We start from the raw sequence: 27,672 nt of genomic DNA, 5'->3' as shown, positions 1-27,672 counted from the left end.
TATATGTGCATCACTAATTTTGCTGATCTTTCGCAGCACACCATCTTGACACAGAAACAGCTGGTATCTATTACTAAAACCCTTTGTAACAACCAACAGATTTATAAGTGGGGGCACCTTGCTAAATTCATGATTACGAGAAATGGCAAAACTCACACGATCCCCACAGTTGATGAAGGCCTGCGCCTGGTCCGTCGCTGGGGGCTCTGTACATCTGAGTCTAAGACAGCATCCCCTGGAAGGTCACCAGGGCATGTCTCCTCGTTGAGGGAAAACAATACAGGATGAATATCTTATAAGATGCCTTTCCTTTAAGTGCCTTATCAGGATAGATTGTCTCCAAGGAACTCTCACCCCTGTTCACTATACGTAGTATTCTGCTACACAGTGAGCTGTCTCATGTATTGTTTACGTGTTTATGGATTTTTGTTCTTTTTGACTGTTATGGTTCTGTCCCCTTTATTGTCCACCCACTGGACACCACTGTTTACACTCATCAAGTATTAAGCTTTTTTACCTGGACCTCTGATAATACTTTGTCATTACTTTATAGACATTTTGTGTTCCAGAGTTGCCTTCAGCTCTTTTGACATACTGCCAATAAGACTTAATGCCAAAAGACCTAATAGCCCCTTCAAGTGTAAGGCTATGTGGGTTGATGTCCAGAAATTAAAGGGTGACCTTGTATGCCTCCAAACGTCCTACTTTCATGCTTCCAAGACTCCTAAATTCACCAACAAATTTTTCTCCCACCATATATTCTTTGCAAATGCAGAGGCTAAGAGAAGGACATTTTTATTGCCCCAAAAGATACAGTGGCCTTTGCACCACAGGATGTCATTGCAGATTCTATTGGTTAATATGTAATTTTGGTGTGTACTTTAAATAAAGTTGTTTATATTATCGTAAATGTATTTGCCCCCAAATAAGGGCCAAATTCCTTTTTGTGTGCTTTGTTTGAAAAGAGAAAAAGAAAATTGTAAGGGGAATCTCCTTTTGCTGGGTGATTTTAACTTTGTGGTGGATAGGACTCTGGACAACACTAACCCCTCCTCTTTACCTAGGCCCACTTTGAAAACTCTTTTACGTAATAAGTCATTATATGATGTGTGTCATTCCCATCATTCATCAGAGAGAGATTATACTTTTTTTCCCATCAGCATACTATCTGTTCTAGAATAGATGTAATTCTCTTGGACCCCCACTTACTTCATAAATTTGCTCAGGTGTTGATCCACACTATCACATGGTCAGACCATGCCTCGGTTACAGTGGAGATCTGAGAACAACATAATATCATCCCTTCTAGTTTGTGGGATAATCATACATCTCTTTTTGCCCAGAGAAGCCACTGTGAAAAATTACAAACCCAGCTTAAGGCATTCTTCCTAATGAATATTTCTCCAGATGTTAAAACTGCTACATTTTGGTGTGCCCACAAGGCCTATGTTAGAGGCCTATTAATTCTATTAGCATCACAGGAAAAGAAATTGAGGATACAGGCAATTCACTCTCTCCTTATCCACATTAAGCAGTTATAATTACAAAATAAACAAGCTACTACACCCAATCTAGCCACAGAACTGCAGACATGCAGGAATGAGCTTAGATAAATCCTAATATATGATTCTAAAATTCAAAAACGTTGAAATAAAAAAAGTGATATCTGCCTTAGCTATAAACAAATCCCCCAAAGCGGATGGATTTTTTTGCAGAGAACTTTTAGTGATATTTTGCTTCCTCATCTATTAGCCTTATTTAATGAAACTGTATCCACGGGAAGGAGCCCAATGTGCCACAAAACTTTAGGCCAATTTCCCTATTCAATACCGACCTCAGGAGCTTTGCCCAGATCAGGTGGGATCTGATAAAAGGAGACAAGCTCCAGATGGGACTTGTAGAATACTTAACCTGCTCAGATTGGCTGAAATACATAAACTACCCACTCCCTTTATAACTGTAGATGCTGAAAAGGCATTCAATAGGGTTCACTGGGGTTCTTGCAAGTCACTCTAGAAAGAGTTTTAACAGATTTATTCTCTCAGCCATTATGGCATTGTTCTCTCTGATAGTTTTGATATTTCTAATGGCACCAGGCAAGGGTGCCCATTATCCCTCTTATATTCTCCCTTGTAATGGAACCATTAGCCAAAATAATAAGAGCTGACCCCTCTATCTCAGGAATGCAGATAGACAGGAAATCACCCAAAATACTCAACTAGTGATCTTTACAAATTTTGAAAAAAGAAAATATGAAAGTAAAAAAAATAAAAAGCCAAAAACTAAAGAAAAGGTCCTGTTACCTGAGGTCAAAAGTGGAGCATACAGCCTGACAGAAAAGTGGTTTATAGAAGTATAACATACTCTGCAACATCACCTGCAGGTTTAGGGCTCCTTTTGCCTCTACCCGTCCGGTCCATGTATATAAACGGCCGGAAGGGAGCAGTGCAGGGGCAGGTCGTCGTTTATAAACGGCCTCCCCGCTTCCCTGCTTGTGCGCGCTCCCTGGGAGCACGCAGCACCATGATATGGTGCCCGCTGTGTCCTCTGGACACAGTGGAATATCGATTGTTATACGGGACCTCTGTGTGAGGTCCCAATCATGTGATCACTGATTGGCCAATCAGTGATCACATGAATAATAGTAAGCAAGATGTCACTTCTGACATCATTGCTTACTATGTGTGAAATCTGTGAATGATCCCAGAGATCACATGGTACAAGGCTATTAATAACAGCCGTGACCAATCACAGATCACACAGTATTTCTCAATGCCTGCAGGAATGCAGCCAGAGAGAAGGAGAAATAATTGCTTTTCCAGCATTTATGGGTGTAAAAGCAATCAGTGTAAAAAAAAAAAATCTGTGTAAATCAGTGTAAAAAAATCTTCATCACCCGTCACAAGTAGTACAGTGTCACTATGGTGACATTGTACTGCTAGGGTGACAGTATTTAAAAATAAAATAAATAATAGTATAAAAAATGAAATAAAAATGTAAAAATATTTTTTAAAAATTATAATTTTTGGTTATAAACTAATTTGGGTTATTTGTTTTACTAAAAAAATAACTGAAGAAATGTTGGCCAAGATGTATGAAGAAAGATTATTTATTTGCAAAATTTTATAAGAAAAACACTTTTTTTTCAAATTGTTTGGACTTTTTCATTTATATACATAAAAAAAAAATAAAAAAATCCCAGTGGTGAATAAATACCACCAAAATAAAGTTTTATCTGTCACAAAAAAATGCTAAAAAATTCATATTGGTATAGTGTTGCATAACCGCGCAATTGTCATTCAAAGTGTGATAGCACAGAAAGCTGAAAATTGGCCTGGACAGGAAGGGGGTAAAAGTGTCCGGACTTGAAGTGGTTAAAAGAATGCAGGTTTAAGGCATCACAAAACTAAGTTATTTAAAGGATTTGTGCCCTTTATTTTATTACTCCTGTAAGCAGGGTACCAGTGAAATTAGCCTGGTAGGGAGGTAGTTGACAATTACTATATTTCACTGCTGCTCCTGAAATCAGGGGAACAGTGAAATTAGCCTGGTAAGGAGGAAATTGGGGACTCTTTGTCCCTGATATTTTAGGCCACGGTGTAGAGGAGTTACCCCCGGGGTTTCCATAAAGAGTATCAGCCATCAAAATATTGATATCAAAAGCGTTAAAAAATATTACTATAAAAATAAAGGACTCCTCCTCTAACGCACATACGCACACACTTGAGCACCTAGGACACATGTTCCTAATTACTTGCCAATTGCCCAACACATATTAGGTATCGTTGCACATTCCACAAAACTAGTTGTATAAGTAATTAAAAAATCCATTAGGATTCCCATTTTAGACTGATATTTCTATATACTGTAGGGCCACCTTGACTCTGAGTAACTTGCTACTCCTGTTACTCTGTGCGACAGTCTGTCACTGTCTAAAGATGCAGATATTACCTGTTCCTTTTCCTTCCGCCCCAATCTGGGGTTCTCTCCAACACTAGCACACCAGCTTGTTAGCTTACTTCAAACGCTATTGAAATTAAAATTACATATACTGAGTGGATTGCACAGAAAATAGGATTTTTTTGCAATATTGACAAAAGAAAGCCTTGTTTTCTCCCCCACCATAAAAAAACCCAATATATTTAATATAGGTATTGAAAAAGTTACTGCTAAATCAATAGGCACCCCCACCATAGAAAAAACAATATATTTATTATAGGTATTGAAAAAGTTATTGCTAAATCAAAAGGCATGTAGCTAAAAAATAAATATGGCTCTGGTCCATAAGAGGTATATAGGTGCAAGAGCTCAAGTGGTTAAAACAAACATTCTCGTATTTTCTCAACTATGAAAGTAATTGTGCAATATCTAGCAGTAGATATGTTTTGGTTACAAAAGACCTCAGCAATTTTTGTAAACTTGAATCATTCATCACAGCTACAAACTATTAGACAGTTATTTTATGGGTCAAATTCTTTGCAAAATATAACCCACTAGCTAGCTTTAAAGTTTTAAATAACTGAGACACTTGTTTTCTGAGCTGACCTTTAACAAGCACAGAGCTCACCAAATAAAATATAGCCAAAGGAACACTGAATTCAACAAAATTAGTGCAATAATACAACATACATTAAACATGCATGGGCATTATGAATTCAAATAAGTACCATAAAAGACATCCGAGTTTGACCTGAACCCAGTCTGTTTGTGGACCAACAAGCAACCTGATCCTAATGGGCCACTTTGCCTGGCCAAATCTCTGGCACAGTGGTGGGCAACCTTTTTTTTCAACTGAGCCAAATCTTGCCAAAACCACGATTGAAATTTATTTTGAGAGCCACATTTTTAAAACTGAAAATACATCCCCCATATAGTAATTCATCCCCCATAGTAATTCATCCCCCATATAGTAATTCATCCCCCATAGTAATTCATCCCCCATATAGTAATTCATCCCCCATAGTAATTCATCCCCCATATAGTAATTCATCCCCCATAGTAATTCATCCCCCATATAGTAATTCATCCCCCATATAGTAATTCATCCCCCATATACTAATTCATCCCCCATAGTAATTCATCCCCCATATAGTAATTCATCCCCCATAGTAATTCATCCCCCATATAGTAATTCATCCCCCATAGTAATTAATCCCCCATATAGTAATTCATCCCCCATAGTAATTCATCCCCCATATAGTAATTCATCCCCCATAGTAATTAATCCCCCATATAGTAATTCATCCCCCATAGTAATTCATCCCCCATATAGTAATTCATCCCCCATATAGTAATTCATCCCCCATAGTAATTCATCCCCCATATAGTAATTCATCCCCCATAGTAATTAATCCCCCATATAGTAATTCATCCCCCATATAGTAATGCATCCCCCATATAGTAATTCATCCCCCATAGTAATTCATCCCCCATAGTAATTCATCCCCCATATAGTAATTCATCCCCATAGTAATTAATCCCCCATATAGTAATTCATCCCCCATAGTAATTCATCCCCCATAGTAATTCATCCCCCACATAGTAATTCATCCCCCATATAGTAATTCATCCCCCCTATAGTAATTCATCCCCCATATAGTAATTCATCCCCCATATAGTAATTCATCCCCCCTATAGTAATTCATCCCCCATATAGTAATTCATTCCCCATATTGTGTCAATTCACTTACCTTTGCTCCGCGCGTTCCTCTCGCCGTGTTCCCGCGCCGTTCCGGTCTTCAGGGCGGACTGTGAGAGGAGAGGAGTTCGTCACGCTGCCCTGCCTACATCCTGACAGCCAATGTTTGCCACGCTCCGTGGGCCAGATTAAAAGGTCCGCCGGGCCGTAGTTTGCCCATTGCTGGGCTAGCTGCAGAGTCCTGACTTTTGGGGCGGCTGCCCGAGAGGAGGGAGGGGAGTGGGCACCCGGCACACAGAAGAGCCGCATTAAAGTGAGTAAAGAGCCGCATGTGGCTCGCGAGCCGCGGCTTGCCGACCACTGCTCTGGCAGATAGAAAGCCAGCCAGAATTCCAGGATGATGGTACTCTGTAATTTAGTGATACGCATGTGATGTGGAAATATTAGGTTGTGGGTCATCATGGGGGCGGGAAAACATTGTTGGATGCATGGGTTATTGAGATGGACAGGGATTTACATTTCTGAACTACATTGTTAATGATAGATTTACATAGTTGGATGATGTTGATTAATGATTTGTGTTTTGAAAATGTGTTTGTCTTTTTATTGAAAGTTTTTTTAGGGAGTCACTGTGCTTATTTACAATTCATTTTTTTGGGGAATACATAATAGGCTATACTAATTTACCCACATATCTGTATGAAGGAGACTTCCAGATTGCTAAATGCCCCCCCCCAAAAAAAAAAGCCCTCACATCCTTTTTGGAGTACAAAATGTGGGGAAGAGGCCCTTGTCCCTCAATACTGGGACAAGGTGCTTTCAGAACTGCTTGCTTTTCTACTGCCCCCCACAAGGAACCCCTAAATGCTTAAAGGCATGCAGCCTGGCATGATATGGGAGGTGGGCAAGTGCCTTCCCATCCCTGACCACCTAGAGTGCATGCCTAAGTAAGGGTCAAGTTGGAATATTAAGGGAAGTTACATTCCTATTTTTCCTAAATAAATGCATACTGTCAGCGTGGAAAGTACAAACACCTCCAAATTATCATTTTAAAAAAGTAGACACCTCAAGATATTTGGTAATATGCACAGTGAGTCTTTTAAATGTTTAATTTTTTTGTCACTTTTTTATGAAAGTTATTTTTCACACGCAGCATGGACATACTTAGATCAAATGGCCAGAAAGTGTGAACCTGGAAGGAAGACGGTGAAGATGAAAGCTCCAGCAACGACGACAGCGTACTGCAGAAGGGTTCCATTTAAAAGGTAAGTTTGTCATAATGTGCTAGTACATGGTACATACTAGCATATTATGAAATCAGCCTGCAGGGGGACCATAAAAAAACAGTAGAGTTCACCATCTCTTTAACATAGAGGGGCATAAAATCCAATGAGTATCGTCAAGTTTTCTGGATTCATAACTAAATCAAAAACAAACATTACCTCATTTTGGAAAGCACATACCCAAAGGTATTTGCTAAGAGGCATGGTAGTTTTTCTAATTCATTTTTGTCACACATTTTTAGAAAACAAAGAAAGAAAATAATTTTTTTCACAAAGTTGTAATTTTTCAGCTTCAATGATTTTTGCAAGTTAAAAAATGAATACAATGGTGTCAAAGAATTTAATATTGAGAAAGGGTGAAGTTACATTTCAGAGATGCTTCTACCTGAATATGAATTGTAGCCATGATAGATGCTAGCAAAAAAAGGAAAAACAAAACAATAGCGTGGACAGAAATATCATTGGACGGGGGTGTTGCTGGTAAACCACACATGGACACAGTACAGGGCTGGACCACCCATACAACTGAAGTATCAGCATCCCAACTCAGCTGGAGTATCTAAACTGACAAGTCAATGCCATCTTGAAAAATATAAAAGAATACAAGAGATTATAAACCGTACAACCATAAAAGAGGAAAGAATAGATAAATGACAGGGATAGGATAAGTACAATGTGAGTTGCTAATGGGAAGAAACTCATGCTGAAAAAATCCCTTAATCCTTGGAGTGGCTAGGAAATATCAACAAATGTATGAATTTTATATGGTTAATAAAGAATGATCAGAATCATTTGGGAGATCATTTGAGAGTGTGTAATGCAGGGTGTTAACTTTTATCCATAGATCCCAATATGGCTGCCATCGTTCATTGACAATACAAGGTAATTTTGCTCTTGATTTGGACTATTGTCAGTTGTGAGGAACATCATGCTTTAGCTAGCATCTGCTTAGCTACAGTAAAAATAAAAAATAATGGTTTCATTTGGTATTTCAAGTTGTAGGTAAAAAGGGCTTTGCATGGCTTTTTAAGTAGTCCTGAACCTAAGACCATATAAAATACTTAGTAAAGATTCATTCAAAAGCATTTCATTTTCAGACAGTCCAATTAAAAATGTTTAAGGGAGCCACTGTTCTTTTCCATGTTGGAGCCCAAATCACTCTACCACCTAAAGACATATAATCAGACTCCAAAATCCAAGATTTACCTTACCCTTACAAAATGATGCATCTTAACAAAGAGGTATTGCCATATGTTTAAGGGAGATTTCTTTGTCATTTTTTTTCTCTTTTAAAAATGGATTTTATTATAGACAACATAACAACAAAGAAACAATCAAAAGCAAGATCACTGACACAAAAGAATAAGGTATACGTATGTCATTTTTAAGCTCTAGGTAATGAAACAGAGATTTTGTAAGAGGTCTAAATGGAAGGGAAGAACATAATTTCATGCATTGCTGTTAACGTGTTACTAAACTCAGGACCCTGCATTCACTATATCCGGTCTCCCTCAGTACACAGAACATGGAAATGCAATTATTTTAGTAAATATAAACTGCTAAATATCTTTTCGCATCGGCAGTATTTAGCAGTCTACTGGTTAATCATGTAGGAGGAGTTTTCATTCTCCTCTGACTGTCCTATGAGGCTGCATGACCCCTGACCATCTGTCTGGACAGCTCTGATTGGCCTTATGTGGATCATATGCACTGTCCTAAGAAAAAATAATCTCTAGCAATACACACCAAACTAAGCATGTGCAGAGGGACTCCTAGAGCAGATAGTTTGTGGATTGAATAACCCCTTAGATTCCACAGTGAGTATAACAAGCATGCATTACTGCATATATAGACTGATTTTACTGTTGTGGGTTTAGAAATACTTTAATTCATAAATCTGTGAAATGCCATTTCGAACATCAAAGGAACATGGATGATTTTTTAAAAACATCTGTGAAAAAGTTGGAATTTGGCAGAGTAGTCAAGGGAGCATGAGAGGAAATATAATAAGAGATTGTTTGATAATAGGGTTAGAAAAAAATGCCACATAATGAAAGGGAGTCCATAGAATATTATCTATTATTATGGGAGCTGTTTAGTAAGCTATGGAATGATATTAAAGGTAGCATGACATACTGCCAATGGAGCAATCTGGGCTGCATGATGAAAGTATTAAATCTGTGGGGCTGCCAGTTCTCCTCTAAGCTTGATTTGAAATGACACCTTCCTGGACACCCTCAATCTCTGATTGCTTCAGATAAACTATAAGAAGTTGACCCTGAATGATTAAAAACATTTAGGAAGAAGCATCATCATTGCCACATGAGCACAGGGGGATGGGGGTAAGGTAATTTTTTACAAAATTCTTTTCACCTTATTTATCTATTTTTCATGTAATGTTATTGCTATCACAAGGGGGAAACATCCCTTGTGATAGTTACGGGCAGTGACAAGTATTCTTTATGGAGACATAATGGGATCTATTAGACCCCAATCCCTCCTGTACCCTCCAAGGTAGCTGATCAAACAGATATTTGATGTGGTAATGCATGGTAAAATGCACGTTACCATACCACATAGATCTGAAGGGGCCTAAGATCATACATTTTTTTTAAATACAAGACATACTTGTCTAATATCCTGCATACAACTAGGGGATATGTAGCTCATTTAATTTATAATATATGTATATGGGGGTGCATGCGCAGTTCAAAACTGGACAGGCACTAGAAGCTGGAGCCAAGGGTAGCAGAGACTTAACCTGCCTCCCCAGGGTCATTTCACACCTGATTTACTTGACTTCAGTACATGCACCCCTAGAAGACCATGTAGTGCATATTGACCCCCTAGAGCCACATAAAGAGACCCGTGCAACAGTCTCTAACCACATACCTTCTCCGGGCATGGGAGCAAAGCAGGATGCAGCAAGATTGTGCAATCCCGGAACAAGCCCAAGCATGTCCCCCAGACCCAGTAGCTTCACCCTCGGCATCCTCTGAGCACAGTGCATAACTACCTCACCTTATTAAAGCAGACCTTGAGGATAACCTGGCCACTTTGTATGACAAACTGGCCCATAGGTTTCAGGCTGAGCTGCATAAATCTACTAGCACACTTACTCAGGAAATAGCCACCCTGCAGGCCAGACAGACATGTTGGAGACTAAACACGACAAGCTCCATTTGGCCTATGTAGATCTCCACAATGAACATGAGGCATTATCTGACAAGGTACTACAACTGCAAGCACACCTGGCAGACTTAGACAAGCACAATATGCAAAATAACAGCCACAGACTTGTTTCCAACCGTTAAGAAAATCTTTCACTATCTACTTCCTGACTATATAGAAGCCTCATCAGCCTGCGACAAAATTCACAGATCTCTGAGACCCAAACTTCCTCCAAACAAACCTCCAAGGAATATAGTATTACGATCGAAGGACTTCTTAGTGAATGAAGACATCCTAGGTGCATCCCGCAATACCCCCTCAATACATCTGGATGGGGTTAATATTCAACTTTACCCAGATATCTCTCCAGCCACACTCGATAAGAGAAAGATGAAAGAAGTCTCTTCAGACTTGCAAACTGCCAGAATCAGATATAGATGGGAATTTCCCTTTAAATTGTTTGTGTCACTCAATGGCACTACCTATACAGTCACGACAGTGATGGAAGGGAAGGAGCTCCTCATCAAGCTGGGTCTTCTGGACCCACATACTACACCACGTGCCTTCTACTCCTATTTTGGGCTTCTTCATCTCCTCAACGTGACCGCAGGCCTGAGATCATCTCTTTAGACCTCCCCTTAGGCTCTTGGAGGAAGAGAATCTTTCATGTATGAAGCACTGCTTAATAATTGTTTATATCTGCAACAAAGTTGTGCCTTGCCTGTTTGAATGACCCTCATACTCTCAGACACTCACTGCCCAGCGGGACCCCTACGCCAAAGGTTCATTGCTTAAACTTTCAGTTTTACACCTAAGCATTTTTTCTTTTTTTTCATTGAAGAAGGGGCAGTATTGATAGTTTAACTCCATGGGCATTTTGCTTACCTATCGAATTGGAGATTTTACCAGAAGATAGAATATGAGAAGATCACAGAGTATCAGACTGTATAGGCCATTTAAAGTTTTTCACTGATTCCTTAAATTTGTATAAGTTCTTTACCATTTATTTAGTGGTTACTTAAGATTTAATCTCTGTTTAGATCTTTATGGTACTATATGGATATTACTTACTAGGTAATCAATCTCCATTTCAACTTTAATATACAGTATATGTCTAATCTCAATAATAATTTATGGGTTTACCACCCCCTACTTTTGGACCGTATAACAGTCTTATCTTGTGTTTTGTTTGGTATGAAAGCTGAGTTGCAGATTGAAAATTTACTAGACTACAATGTCAGACTTTCATTCTGGCTTTTTAAGCCCCAAGTTTTACATGCATTAAGATGGGTATCCAAATAATATCACATAATGTTAAAGGCTTTAACTCCCCACATAAACGGAAAAACATCTTCAGATTCTACAAAGGATTGGGGCTGATATTGTTTTATTGCAAAATTATTTGATAAAACTTACAAACAGCATTTCTTTACTACTTTTGATTCCAATACTAGGGGGGTGGCTATTTTTATTAAAAACTCAGTCGTACTAGATGTTCACCATCTATACTTAGAACTAGCCAGTAGATTTATAATCCTTAAGGGTTCCCTGCAAGCCTGAGAAATAACAATTGTTAACGTCTATGCCCCTACTGAACCTGTTGGTTGGGGGAGATTTCAACTTGGTGGCCCATTCGAGACTAGACAGAAGCAGAGTGGGGAGCACAGCTAATGCTTTTCCTAAAACTTTAACATGTTCCCTTACTTCACATCAATTAATTGACACATGGAGGGCCCTGAATGTTAAAGCAAAAGAATACACATTTTACTCTCATTGCCATGACAGCTATTCCAGACTGGATTATATCTTTAGTTCCCCTATACTTTTAGCAAACTCCTCTTCAGCCATTATTCATGCTTGTCCTTGGTCGGACCATAAGATTGGTCCCATTTATTACATCCCATATAGGACTGTCCCCTATGACTTCAACCTGGAGGTTGAACGACTCCCTTTTGAAAGACCCTGCCATGGTGTCCCAGGTTGCAGACCAATTTGGGGAATATTTCAGACTAAATGACACTGATGACACTTCCTCCACCACTCTATGGGTGGCTCACAGTGAGACTGACTATGAATATGGTAAAGTCTATTTAAGCCTTGTGCAAATGTACTCATTTCCATTGTCCTCTGATGTTTCTTAGTGGTGGCTAGTTCTATCAAGTAGCCCCACAAAGCAGCCTTATCAGCCACCCATACCTTAATATCACCAGACCAGACAGGCTTTATTCCCACCAGACAGATTACTGACAATGTCTGTCTTGACTCTAACATCATACAAGATACAAAAAAAACGTCTTTCCTGTAAACTCCTTTCACTGGGTCTAGATATACATAAGACATTTGGCAGCGTCTTCTGGTCATACATGGAAACTATCTTAACCAAATTTGGGTTTCAGGGAGAATTTATGCATGGCTTCAGGGTTTGGACCACAATCTGTGGACATGAGTCAAGTTACTGGGCTGTTCCAATTCATATTTCTGTCTTGGCAGAGGCACAAGACAGGGTTGTCCCTTGTCGCCTTTGGTTTTTGCCCTGGCGATTGAACTCTTGGCTAGAAACATCAGCAATGACCCAAACATCAAAAGCTATATGAAGGGTGACTACGAGTTAAAATTGAGCATGTACTGTATGCAGATGATGTGTTCATGATTCTATGAAACCAAGTTGTATCTCTTCCTAACTTGGTATCCACATTAAAGACCTTTCACTATCTTACTGGATTGGGAGTTAATTTAGCTAAATGTTTGTCTCTTCCCATTAATCTACCTCATCCCATGAATTCCTCTATTAAAGATAGTTTTGTTTTTTCTATATGTGATGGTTCCCTCCCATACCTGAGCATCAGACTAGCTCCATCATTACTCCTGATGTACAATGCTAATTATCCACAAGCTTTCTCCCGGGTTAAGCAATGGCTGCAGTTATTGTCAACATTTCCTATATCTCTTTTAGGCAGAGTTACGGACATCGAGATGTCCATATTTCCAAAACTGCTTTATTTTTGTTAGAGCACCACCTATCTATGTCTCTGATCAGACAATTCAAACATGTCAAAAAGCAGTGAACAAATTTGTTTGGAGGGACAAAAACACCCACTTTAGTAATCCATTGGTGTATAGGCCCCTATCTCAGGGAGGATTGGGGTTGCCCAATTTGTGGCTCCATTACTTGGCAGCCAGACTTGCACAAACAGTGCAATGGCATACCTCCCCTACACAGATACCATGGCTCCTTTTTTAATCAACCTCAAACCGTCCATTTCACCTTCTTCTGAATAGTATAATATCTCAAACATTACATTTATGGAAATTATACCACAAAAAATATAACTATGCTCTAGTATACCTCCCTTGTACTCCCAACGATTTCTCAAGGTGGGAAACATATGCCTTGACCACACTTCACTCTCTTATGCAGGGTTCACATTTTTGTTCATCTTTGCTCATCTCCAACCAGGGGCGGACTGACTATTGGGGAACTCAGGCACTGCCCGAGGGCCCGGGGTCAGTAGGGGGCCCCATGAGATGTCCCTGGTACCTTTCATAGGCTTTTTTGGGTGTGGTTTGAGTGTGGGTGAGGACATAGAGGCCCCATGATCTCCTATTGCCCGGGGGCCCCATGAGTTGTCAGTCCCCCCCTGTCTCCAACAACAACATGACTTCCTAAAATTGCAAATTTATAAATATTTACAGATTAGACATTTTTATTTATCTCATTATTTATTTAGCTCAGGGGTTACATTTTCCAATTTTGAATGGATTTGCCTTACTTCCGCCTATGATAGAGGTATTATCTCTAATATATTTAGTTACATAAATAAGCTATATTTACCTGATAAATCCTATGCAATGTTACAGTGGGAAACTGAAATTAATCAAGAGTACTCTATAGAAGACTGTATGGATATGCTTGCCAATATGCACAAATGTACACGTTCTATGACTATTATGGAGACAGCGGTGAAACTCCACACAAGATCGTATCTTACTTCTAATAAATTGCATAAGATCTATCCTATGTCCCAGAGACCTGATTTGCCCAGACAGAGGCACTTTCATCCATATATTTTGGAGCTGTCCGGCCCGTTAACTTCTCTGGTTAAAGGCAGCATCTAAGATTTCCCAAATTACTGGCACCCAATTGAAATTGACATTACCTATGTGCCTACTTTTTGCTCCTTTGCAAGATATACTAATCCCTAATCAAAAACTGGTTCATTTTCTCTTTAGTGTAATTTTATGGGCCATTGCTCTTAGCTGGCATGCCCTTCTTGTACCATGGTCTCTGGTACTTCAAAGAATGAAAGCCATCAAACTGATGGAGCAAATTCATCACACCATCTTAGACACCATGCTAGCTTTGATCGCAAATGGAACTTTATAAAGATGAAGAGTATAAAATTATATCTAAAGCCTTGGCTATGCTAGTCAGTACAGTTAAAACACTTATTAGAAAGTGGAAAATTCAGGGATCTCTTGATACCAAGCCAAGGCCAGGTGAACTAAGAAGGATTGCAGCCACAATTGCCAGAAGAATTGTTCAGGATACAAAGAAAAACCCACAGGTAACCCCAGGAGAAATACAGACTGCTCTAGAAAAAGATGGTGTGGTTGTTTTTAAGGAGTACAATATGACAATACTTGAACAAAAATGAGCTGCATGGTTGAAGTGGCAGAAAGAAGCCTTTATTGTGCCAATACCACAAAAAAGCCCGGTTACATGCCCAACAACACCTTAATATGCCTCACCAGGCTTTTTTGTGGCATTGGAGCAGTAAAGACTCCTTTCTGGCACGTTGACCATGCAGCTCATTTTTATTCAAGTATTGTCGTATTGTGCTCCTTAAAAACAACCACATGATCTTTTTCCTGAGCAGTCTGTATTTCTCCTGAGTTTACCTGTGTATTGTTCTTTGTATCCTGAACAATCATTCTAGCAGTTGTGGCTGCAATCTTTCTTGATCTACCTGACCTTGGCTTGGTATGAAGATATCCTTGACTTTTCCACTTCCTAATAAGTGATTGAACAGTACTGGCTAGCATAGCCAAGGCTTTAGATATCATTTTATACTCTTTTTCATCTTTATAAAGTTCCATTATATTGTTATGCAGGTCTTCTGCTCCCAATGGCTCAGTATCTAGCCTGCTCAGTGCATCCATGTGAGAGCTAATAAGCTCATTGACTATTTATACACAGACACTAATTGCAGTTTAAAAAGCCACAGATGTGGGAAATTCATTTTTAACCACTTGCCCTCCTGAGGATTTACCCCTCTCCTGACTAGGCCATTGTTTGCATTATGGCGCTGTGTTACTTTAACTGACAATTTCGCGGTCATGCAACACTGCACTTTTTTTCCCACAAATTGAGCTTTCTTTTGGTAGTACATATATATATAAATAGAACTGTTAATAGTTTATTTTTATCAATTAACAAATGGAAAGTAAAAGAACAGAAGGGAAATCTGAATCAAATCAATATATGGTTTGACCACCCTTTGCCTTCATAACAGTATCAATTCTTCTAGGTACACTTGCACACAGTTTTTGAAGGAACTCAACAGGTAGGTTGCTCCAAATATCTTGATGATTAACCACAGATCTTTTGTGGATGTAGGCTGCCTCAAATCATTCTGGCACTTCATGTAATCCCAGACAGACTTGATGATGTTTAGATCAGGGCTCTGTGGAGGCCAAACCAATTCTTCCAGGACGCCTTGTTTTTCTTTGCATTGATGATAGTTCAAAATGACATTGGCTGTATGTTTGTCATCATTGTCCTCCTGCAGAATAAATTTGAATGCCAGTCACACTCCTCCCTAATGGTATAGCATGATTGATAAGTATCCGCTTGTACTTCACAGCACTGAGGACACCATTGATACTGACCAAATCTCAAACTCCATTTGCAGAAATGCAACCCCAAACTTGCTTCACTGTTGCTGGCAGGCACTCGTTATTGTGCTGCTCCTCAGCCCTATGGTGAACAAACTGCCTCCTGATATAGCCAAACATTTCAAATTTTAAATCTTCAGTCCCGAACACCTGCTGCAATTTTTATGACATTTTTCTGTACCCTAATTCCTATGTTTTCATGCATAGTTGAGTTACATAGCATTGTTTCCTTATCAAAAGTATAGCTTTTTGGACAGTAGATGGGTGTACCTGGGTTTCACTGGTTTTCACCAGTTCTGTACTGGAAGAACTTCTGGACATCTTCTGATGTTGAAGGGAAGTAAGCATTATGTATCTTTCATCTGCTGCATTACGTTTCCTTGGCCAACCACTGTGTCTACAGTCCTCAATGTTGCACATTTCTTTATGCTTATTCAAAAAAGCTTGAACAGCACTGTCTGCCTTGAAATATCTACCTGGGAGAGACTTTGCTGATGACGTATAACTAACTTGTGCCTTGTTGCCATGCTTAGTCTTGGCATGGTGTATGAGATACAAAGGAAAGAGAGAGCACCGGAAGTAACCTTTCTTAAATGAAATTATAACTATAGGCATGTGTTAGGCGTGTCACCCAATACACCGGCATTGTTGATTTGACAGTGCATCCACCCATCGCTGAACCTCCACTGATTCTTCCAACCATGTGGTGCCATACACATCACCAGCATCTGGACCACTGGGAGTACTTCTCTGTCCCACTGTGCACTTGTGGTTTACAGCCTGTGTGAGTGTATGTTCACGGTGCAGCTGACATGGAAGCCGATAGCTGAATTGCCATACAGGCAGCAGAGAGATGGCGAGAGTGATGTGTACAGCTGATACCGATGTATTGGATGACACTCTTAACACAAGCCTATAGTTGTGAGTGCATTTCTACTTGTGTGTAATCTATTTAATAAAGGTTACTGCACTAGGAGCGGGTGTGCTTTCTTTCCTTTGTGTCTCTTTCTGTTTTCAGTGTCCCGCTAGTACTGAGAACAGCGAGTCTTCCCTGGATTCATTTTCCTTATTGATTCAAATTGCTAAACTGTGGACTCTGGACTAAGTTAAGAAAGTCATTTGTGGCAGTAGCACATGTTACTATTATTTTGTGTTTGACATGGTATATGATCTGTGACATGAAACTGTATTCCACAACCTCATCTTAGTAACAGAGTTTGGCTGTTCTTAACCCAGATTTAAGCCTCCTACAGAGCTATTTCTATTTCAGTTAATGATTGTATTTCAGCATATATATGAAATTGGTGATCATTAGCACCTGCTTGGTATAATTGGTTAACCATACACCTGACTCTAATCCTAAAAAATCCCTGACTTTGTAAACCTCTGCAATTTTCAAACTGATAAAAGTAAACAATTAATATACATACTTTTGAAAGCACTTTTTTTAAGTTTCAGCCTAAAACTTTTTCACAGTACTGTATATAGTGTGTGTGTGTGTATACTATATATATTCATATCCAGTCAAAATTAATACAATACATAGATACATTCCAATTATCATAAATATTATAAAATTAATGGAAAGCAAACATTTTGTATGAAAAATTAAATGCTATAGATTTTATGGGTTTGTTTACTTCTTATTTTCTTTTTGTTTTGCTTTGAGCAGGTGGCTTTTATGGAATGCTGATTAGAATGATTCATATTGCGTACATTCATTTGCACATCATACAAAAGGAAAGCTTTCTAAGACCTTCAAGCAGTTGTCTTGAATGCATGCACCTGCAATTTTTAGAATTCTGTATAGTTTCTAACAAATGTCAAGGAAACATACAGAATTGTTGAAAACCTTCCCTGCCTTGCAAATAAAATTAAAAGAAAAATCAAATTCTTCCAAAAAGTTTTACTGGGCAATGTATAACAAACAAAAGATAGTGTATTAATAAAAGCTTGCCTGCTTAAATGTAAAGTTATAATGGCATGATAGGAATATTCCAGATCTAGAAGGCTAATGTTTGCTGGGTAAAATAATGCTGGCAAAAGAATGTAAACCATTACTGTTTAGAGAATAGTGACCTGTTTAGACATGTGATCTGTGTGGGAAGGTGCACTTCTGAGTGCTCCATTCTGGCACCATTGGTGTTACAAGAGCTGAACAAGTTTGTTAGACCAAAAAATTGTGGAGTGACTGAACATGGTAGAAAACAGATGTAAGTTGTAGAACTCTGTACTTGATTGGAACTATTTTAGCAGTTTACTTAACCCCAGACTGCAAATTCATTCTTGCCTAAGAGTGTAAAATAACAGAGGACATTCTGCACCCCTTAAACACACAGACTAAGACACTATTTTGCCACTCAGCTCCATGATCTCTCAAGATGAGATCAGCTGTGGCAGCATTCGAATCAGGCTGTCAGCAAAGCCATCCGCTATGAACCCCTTTCTACCAGTCTTGAATTGAATAGCCACCTGACTCACTCATTCCCCCACCAGATCTTAAAGCTCTGAAAACCCATATGGGATCCGACAACTCTGAAATATAGCAACCCCTATCAACATTAGGACATCAGAAAACTGTTACAAGCTATGTTAACCTATGCTTACATTCAAATTCTTTTGATGAAAGAGGAACATGACACCTAGGCAACCAAAACTGAGGGGTACACTAGAAATAATTTAATGAGCTCCACTAGCAAGTGACTCAAACAGAAGGCAAGGTGGTGATGCTTACAAAGACCTTCTAACAGCTCAGGATGGATGATGAGAAGAACTGGAGTCGCAGGAATTCCATCACACTATGCGGCATCCTTAAGGCTACCACTAGACAAGAACTCTATTCTGGGCAGACCACCAGCAGAAGAAACTAAATTAGAGATGTACCATGTACCAGAACTGTGTACTAGTAACATGAATCCGCAAAGGGACATCTGTTGCAGGACACATTTTTATAACCTCAAACAGGAATGAATGCATAGGGCCTGGTGAGATGGCCATATAGATTTTGATGGTGTGATTATCCACCTCTTACTCAACACTGTACATGAGAAGAGGCATGTGATCGTTACTAGGAGTGATTGAATAAACAAGTGACACATACAAGCAATGACCCTTCCATATCCAAATCAGAATATCTGCTTGCAACACACCATTGAGAAACTACGGGTACTGTTCAGGTTCTTGTAGGTGGAACTGGTCCTTATCACTGACAGGCAAAAGCCTCTTCAGGATGCCCTCCCTGCATTCTGCTCAGACTTACGGTCCCTTGCAGAACATCACAAACCATGGCAGTGTAACTGTACCTTTAGTAGCTACATGGCAGTGGTACAGACATGTGGTCTATATGGCAGTGAAGTACTCTCACTTAATAATTGGGTACTGGGGGGTGAATGCGCGGTTTCCCGGAGAGCTGCCGCATGTAGTGAGAGCTCCGTCCCTCACTCAGCTTTTGCATGATCCCTGGGGCCAGTCTGCCACTCGTTCCTTACACCGATCAACCGATCACCTCCAGGACCTGTCAGTGCATGCCATTGATGAAGAAAAAAGCTAAGGGGACCACTAAAAAGTCCCTTACAACACATCTTATGCAGACACAGGAGCAGTGCAGCATGCCCCAAGATGGTGCTGGCGAAGCATCCCCATCCTGTTTTTCACAGGACACAGCAGCCCAATCCCCTGCACAGGACAGTGGGTACTCTCAGTAGCCTAATAAAGGGGATCTGAAAACTTGTTTGGACGCCATGTATACTAAACTGGCCACTAAGTTTCAATTAGAGCTTCATAAAAGCACTAATGTCCTTTCTCAGGAGATAGCTGCACTTGGGGTCTGAATGGATCGCCTAGAAACTAAACATGATGAACTTAGTTTGGCCTATGGTGAGCTTTCCAGGGACCACAATATGTTACAGTCTGTCTTTACGCAATTGCAATTGCAGGTGGAAGATCTTGATAACCGTAGTAGCAGAAATATCCTGCACATCTGCGGGATCCCTGAGCCAGCCACTGATCTTACACAAGCCATGCTAAAATTGTTCAAGTCTCTTCTACTAGATCAGGACACTCAGGCCTTTGCTTGTGACTGGATAAACAGAGCGTTGCGTCTAAAGCCTCCTACGGATAAACCTCCTCGAGTTATCATATTATGCATGAAAGATTTCTTGATCAAAGAGGATATCCTTGGAGCTGCTCATAACACCCCAGTGATATCTTTTGAGGGTTCAACCCTGAAAATCTTTCCTGATGTCTCTCAGGCCACGCTAGAGAAGCTGCGCAAAATTACGGAAATCACAATCATCCTGTCCTTGGCTCGATTTAACAACAAATGGGTATTCCCCTTTAAGATGATCATTCCCCACAATGGAAGCACATATACAACAACATTTCTTGAAGGTCGAGAAATCCTGGTGAAATTGGGCCTTGCAGATGCCTCTACGCCTCAACGCCCACCTTCAACCCCTCGGAACCATTTGGAACACCCCATCTCCACAGCGGGACAGGCAGAGGGTTAGACACGAGGTGAGATGATAATGCCTCTCACTTTTTGACCATTAGCAGTGTCCGCCAAGTTTTGGTTTATCTCTTATATCTATTGACATGCTATATTTGTTATATGGGTAGCGATATCCTTATATTTTGTTTGTTTGTGGGAGCTGGCTATGTGCTATCCCACCCTGTCGCCTCATGTGGGCGGAGCTGCCACTTCCCAGATGTGGAGTCCCTGTTCTGCTCTCAGTGTTTCTTGGCGACGGGGGTTGGGCCCTGTTGGCCCTTGGAAATGATGGTTATCTGTCTTTTCAGGTATGGCGCTTCGCTTGGTTGGATTACATATAGTGCTCTCCGATCATTTTGGCCAATTCTACGAAAGCTGGTATACATTTATGTACTTGGTCAGATCATAATATTGTGGCATTGTCTATCACCTTTATAGGCCTGGTGTATACTCCTTTTTCCTGCCGGCTGAATGATCCTATGCTCACAAACTCCACTTCCAGACAGGAGGTGGCTATATCAATCCAGGAGTATTTTCAGTTGAACAACACGCCTGATACCTCCCCGGCTACGCTGTGGGTGGCTCACAAAGTGGTCCTTCGTGGCCGCCTTATCTCTATGGCAGCCGCCAGGAATAGGGACCACTGGAAACGGATTCAGACACTGACCAGGGAATTGGAAATGCTTTATAGAACTAATATAGGTAACTCGGCCCTGATGAATAAGGGCACAATTTCACAAAAGCTCTTGGAATGGAATACCCTATTATCTCATAAAACCGAAAAAGCCTTGCGCTGGTCTAAGGCATCAACCATTTTTGCTTGTAAACTTAACCACTCAGTCCATCCCCCACATATATATAAATTATGTAATAAACAGGGTAATATCTCCTCTTTGCCCTATAAAGTTTTGAATATTTTTGAAGAGTTTTACTCCTCCCTGTTGGCTGCTCCCCAGGTGGAGTCATCTCCCCCTGCTGTCTCCTGGCTGGATTCTATACCTCTTCCTGCTCTTACACCCTCTCAGATTTCAACCCTTAAATGCCCCTTGTTCATTGGAGGAAGTTATTTGAGTAATTAGCATATTGAAAAATTCCACGGCCCCAGACCCTGATGGGTTCTTGGCCAGTTATTATAAACATTTTGCTCCTCTTCTAGCCCCGTCCTTGGTGTCTATGTTTAATGAGGTTTTGCAAGGGGGTAAGTTTCCTGATGGGATGATTTTGGCCAATATGTCGCTGTTGCCCAAGCCCTTAAAGAATCACCTTTTACCACAAAACTATAGGCCCATTTCTGTCATGAATAATGATTTAAAGATCTTTAGCCGTATCTTAGCAGATAGATTAGCACCAATTATCTCTTCATTGGTTTCATCTGACCAATCGGGCTTTATCCCTAACAGGCTTATTACAGATAATATATGCCTCACTTTAAATGTTATCCAAGATGCTAATTTACACTCCAAGGAGGCTTTGTTGATGAGTCTGGGCATTAATAAGGCTTCTGATAGTGTCCTTCGGCCCTATTTGTTTTCACTACTATAGAGTTTGTGTTTTAGTGATGAATTTCTTTCTGGTGTATGGGCCTTATACAACTCCCCACAAACAAGGATTAGACTACCTGGCTGCAATTCTGATTCTTTTTACCCTGGGCAGAGGCACCAGACAGGGTTACCCGTTCTCACCCCTATTGTATGCGCTAATTTTAGAACCCTTGGCCATTGCCATAAGATCACACCCTGATATTTTGGGGTACCCTCTCTTGGTCTCTCAATTCAAACTATGTACAGTATGTATGCTAATGATGTCATGCTCTTTCTTACAAACCCATTTGTATCTTTGCCTAATTTATGTTCAGTGTTGAATGATTTTGCATCCATATCAGGCCTCTCCATAAATTTTTCTAAATCGGTAGTTATGTCGATCAATGTTGCTGAGCCTCTGGGGGTTTCCCTTCGTGGCTGTTTCCCATTTCGCTAATCCATGAACCGGATTCAGTACTTAGGTGTTTATCTTACGCCCAGGTATTCTGGGCTATATGCAGCTAATTACTCTCCATGTTTATCTCGTCTTTATACTTTACTTAAAATCTGGCATTAGTACCCTATTTCGTTTCTGGGTAGAGTCCCGGCATTAAAAATTAACATTTTACCTAAACTCCTTTATTTATTTAGAGCGCTCCCAATATTGTTTTTTTTTAAATCGTTCCTCGATCATTTTCAATGGGTGGTCAACAATTTCATCTGGCGGAATCAACGTCCTTGTTTCATCTGGTATGATCATGCTGTTATCAGACTAACAGAGTTTCAGAGGGGCAGGTCGTTTATATCTTTTGAATTCTTGCACACACTTTTTGATATCCCGCTCTGTGAACATTATCGATATATGCAAATACTCCACTTTTTTAGTTCCCATTTTGGACTGTCGCCTTCATTCCCAATTACATATTTTGAACGTGTCTGCCATGACTTCCCCAGGGGTAGAGGCCTTATCTCAGACTTATACCACTCTTTTTCATGTGCCATTTATCCATCACCTCCCTTATATAGATTGAAATAGGAAATTGATTGTAACATTACATTCTCAGATGAACGCTGGGGACCCTGTCATACTGTTTAAGGGAAAATTGCATGTTTTTACCCTTCTTTCATAGGTAAAGACTCTACCTATTTAAAAAGGCTATTTCTCATAACCAAGGGCCTGAATATTTAAGACCTTTCCAAATCTAATCAGATAAACTTGCATTTTACAATGCTGGTAGATTTGCAATTAACCACTTTCTGTCCAGCTGTTGTATATAAACGACCGGGTGGTGGCAGTGCAGGGTGGGGTGGCCATATAAAAATGGCCTCCCCGCCCCCTGCTTGTGCGCACTCCCTGGGAGCTCACAGCACCGCAATCCGGTGCCCGCTGTGTCCTCCGGACACAGTGGAACACCGATCGTTGTACGGGACCTCTGTGCGAAGTCCCGATCATGTGATCACTGATTGGCCAATCAATGATCACATGAAGAGTACTAAGCAAGATGTCACTTCTGACATCATTGCTTACTACGTATGAAATCTGTGAATGATCACAGAGGTCACATGGTACAAGGCTATTCACAACAGCCTTGTACCATGTGACAAGCTGTGACCAATCACAGCTCACACAGTATATCTCAATGGCTGCAAGAATGCAGCCAGAGAGAAGGAGAAATGATTGCCTTTACACCCTTTATGGGTGTAAAAGCAATCAGTGTAAATAAAAAAAAAAATCTTCATAACCCCCAAGTAGTATAACAATTAAACAAAAAATCTGTAAATTATTTTTGGTTATAAACTAATTTGGGTTTTTTTTTTTTTACTAAAAAGATAACTGAATATATTTTGGCCAACATTTATGAAGAAAGATTATTTATGTGCAAAATTTTATAAGAAAAACACTTTTTTTTCTAAATTTTTGGACTTATTCATTTTTATACAAAAAAAAAAAAAAAAATCCCAGTGGTGAAAAAATACCACCAAAATAAAGCTTTATCTGTTTCAAAAAAATGCTAAAAAATTCATATGGGTACAGTGTTGCATGACCGCACAATTGTCATTCAAAGTGTGATAGCGCTGAAAGCTGAAAATTGGCCTGGACAGGAAGGGGGTGAAAGTGTCCAGACTGGAAGTGGTTAACCTGCTCTGAAACTCTCCCTGACTTTCCACATATTTATCCAAAAACAGGTTAGCCCAGCATAACAAAGTTAAGGTAATTACCTTCTGCATAAATTAACATAGTAAGGATTCCTTGGTTATCCTTATGGTCAATAACGTAAATATGCACTATATATATATATATATATATATATATAATTACAATATCCTACAAGGTATTCTTCATGGATGACACCCATGCATGTCATTCCTCTGCAGTGTACATCGTATTCTGTCACGGGAGACAATCATCCCAGTTTGGCTTTCAGTTATCAGTTATTTAACCTTTTAGTGAATGGATAGGGGTACAAGTACCCCTTACTCATTCACAAGGGAAGGGCAGCATCAGAGTGCCCCTTCAGGCCGCTTCAGATTACATGTCTCCACTGTGCTCAGTGACTCTTGCTTGTTACTGCGTGTGGCTCTCTCCTTGTAACAAGGAGAACAAAGGTAAGCCTTACAGCAACAGGCTGTACTTAAAATGTAGCAAAAGCTGGGCAGAAGTTACTAAAACTAAGTTTATGGTAGGGAAGGGAGAGAACTTGGTCTATGGCTGGAGGGCATGAGAACAACATTACAAACAAATGGCAACTGCCCCAATCTATAACCGGTCTTTGCAGCAAAGAGCACATGGAAAGGTGACACATATCAAACAGCAAAAAAGAAAAATTCCCAGCTCAGCTTACCAACGAGCCTGCAACCAACCAAGTTTTCCTGTTTAACGGTTGGCATTAAATGTAGGGGTTCAGTTTGCACATGTGTGCAAATACATGCATAAGCCTCAGAGCCTCTTCTCAGTACCCCATTATTTTATATAGTCTTAACTCTATAATTGTGAGAACCTCTATAGTAGAAGCACATGTATAATAATGGATAGACTGAGGGCACGTGAGCCTGCCTACTTTCCTAAATGGCACAGGGATGCACAGGACACCCAGCATATAGTACAATGGCAGCCAAAGGGTCCAGTGCACCCCTCACCAGTATATCAACAGTACAAACAAGTGGCAACTGCCCCAATCTATAACTGGCCTTTGCAGCAAGGAGCAGGTGGAAGGGCAACGCATGTCAACCAATAAAAAGAAAAATTCCCAGTTCAACATACTGATCAGCCTGCAACCAACCAAATGTTTGTGTTAAAAACAGGGGTTTAGTTTGCACACATTTGCAAATACATGCATAAATTGCAGAGCCTCAGCACAGCACCCCTTTATTTTCTGCAGTCTTAACTCTATAATTTTGAGAGCCTCCATAGAAGAAGCACATATATAATAATGGATAGACTGAGGGGAGGGCTGACTCCAGGCTAACCTGCACTCAGTTGAGCATTTACATATGAACAGCGGCACAGACCATTCATTTGTACAGAGTACAGATCTGACAGCTGCTGCTAACAGCCATTGCTGGTCACTTAAGTGTTTATTTACTATAAGTAAAAGTAAAATCAGGCTCACTTCTGCATAGAAACCAATCAGATTCCAGGTTTTATTGCCATAGCTTAATTGAACAAGCTGAGGTTAGAAGCTGATTGGTTTCTACAGTATGCAGAAGTGAGCCTGATTTTGCACTCTCCAGCTTTAGTAAATAAACCCCACAGTGTGTGCACTGCAGACAGTCTTCATCCTCCTTATGCCTGGGTTCACACTTGTCCACTGCCTTATGTTAGGGCAAATGACTGATTGTGCTCTGAATCAGCAGGGACCAGACAACTTTCGATCCATCTACTGTATGACCGTTCCTGCTTCACAGATATTGATCTACTGATCAATTTTTGTCTAATGGGAATGTTGTAAAATTCTCATTCAATCAGAGGTTGCAGCGCTGATCAATGTGTTCTGAGAGTGGAGGAGACCTAGCTGTCAGAGTACAATAGCACAAAAGGAGGATTTCTCCATTCACCTTGCTTCCATTTGTTTTATTTGATCAGCTCACTGGCTGTGCGAAAACAAATATACAATCCATATATGGCCAATCTTACACTTTCACTCCAAATATTTCTGTGTTTGATTAGAGTGTGTTTTCTTTTTTTAATTTTCTCAACAGTTGCCCATTGTTGTGTAGTATTCAACCGTTTCAATGAAGTTCATCTTCAGGGTAGGCTTAAAATGTTAGCTCTCTGTCTTTATTCTGTTTACATTTATGCATCTGTTACACTTTATGCAAGTGGTATGCATTACCACTTCAAAAGAAGTACTTTCACTCCCTTCCTGACCCAGCCAATTTCCAGCTTTAAAGTGTTAGCAAACCCAGGACCCTGCATTCACTACAGCTGGTGTCCCACACTACACAGAACATGGAAGTGCAATTATTTTAGTAAATATAAATTGCTAAATACCTTTTCTTATCAGCAGTTAGAGCAGCCTTGTGACTTCAGAAGAGCACTGGGTAAAGCTTGTAGGAGGAGTTTTCTTTCTGCTCTAGGAGGATGCAAAACCTCTGACCTCTGTCTGGACAGTGCTGATTGGCCCTGTGCTGATCGCATGCACTCCCCCAAGAAACTTAGGGGTTATAAGCAATTATTTTTACTGAATGAAATTGATACATTCAGTGTTACTATTGTGGTTAGCTGTGATTGTCCCTGTATGTACTATGTGATCACTGTGACCAGTCACAGGGATGAACACAATAGCTTGTAGACTTCACCTCCATAACATCTCCCTTCTCATAGGTCTACCTCTCTCTAGGCCAGGGGTGGGCAACTGTAGCCCTCCAGCTGTTGGTGAACTACAAGTCCCATCATGCATCTGCCTTTGGGAGTCATGCTTGTAACTGTCAGTTTTGCAATGCCTCATGGGACTTGTAGTTCTACAACAGCTGGAGGGCCACAGTTGCCCACCCCTGCTCTAGGCTATTCCTTCTTCAGTGACCAGAACATTCCCCAAATATGACCATTAAGAAAGAAACCATTAGGCATATTGTGGCGAGAAATGGCCACGGCACTTTATTGGTGTTACACAAAATAAACCATGTACAAAACTACAAAAACCGTTGATGAAATTCAAACACCTTCTTCTGGCTCAGTTATTGGAACTCAAGCCATCACATAAAACATCTGCACTTCTGAGAACATACCCCCTGACTCCAGGGTGACAGCACCACACAAAGTGTGAGTGACAAAAAAAAGGGGGGGGGGGAGCTCTTCTGCTTGCAGGCTGGCCACTGATCCAAATGATCCAGGTGCCCCTTATATCCTGTCAGCCAATGCTCCAGAAACTTCCATGACTCCTGATTGGATCCCAGGAATTCTGCTTAACAAAATTTAAAGGGGCCAACACCAAATTTCCCCGCACATGACAAACCCACCATTTACCACTACAAGCAAGCCCATTTGAAAGGGGAGGGGTGGGGGGCGGCCGCAATCCCACAAAAGTGGTCCAAAAGGTTTGTGCCCACTTTTGCCAGGAGTTTGCCAGAGCCTCTTTAATCCTCTGGAACTCTCTACCTCAATCTGCCCAGCTATCCCCTACTCTTGCTGCCTTTAGGCGATCCTTGAAAACTCATCTCTTCAGGGAAGCCTAT

Source organism: Staurois parvus, unplaced genomic scaffold (assembly GCF_062004578.1).
Source record: "Staurois parvus isolate SC_StPar_1 unplaced genomic scaffold, SC_StPar_1.0 ptg000153l, whole genome shotgun sequence".
NCBI classification, from domain to species: Eukaryota; Metazoa; Chordata; class Amphibia; order Anura; family Ranidae; genus Staurois; species Staurois parvus.
This window is presented reverse-complemented; position numbering follows the sequence as displayed.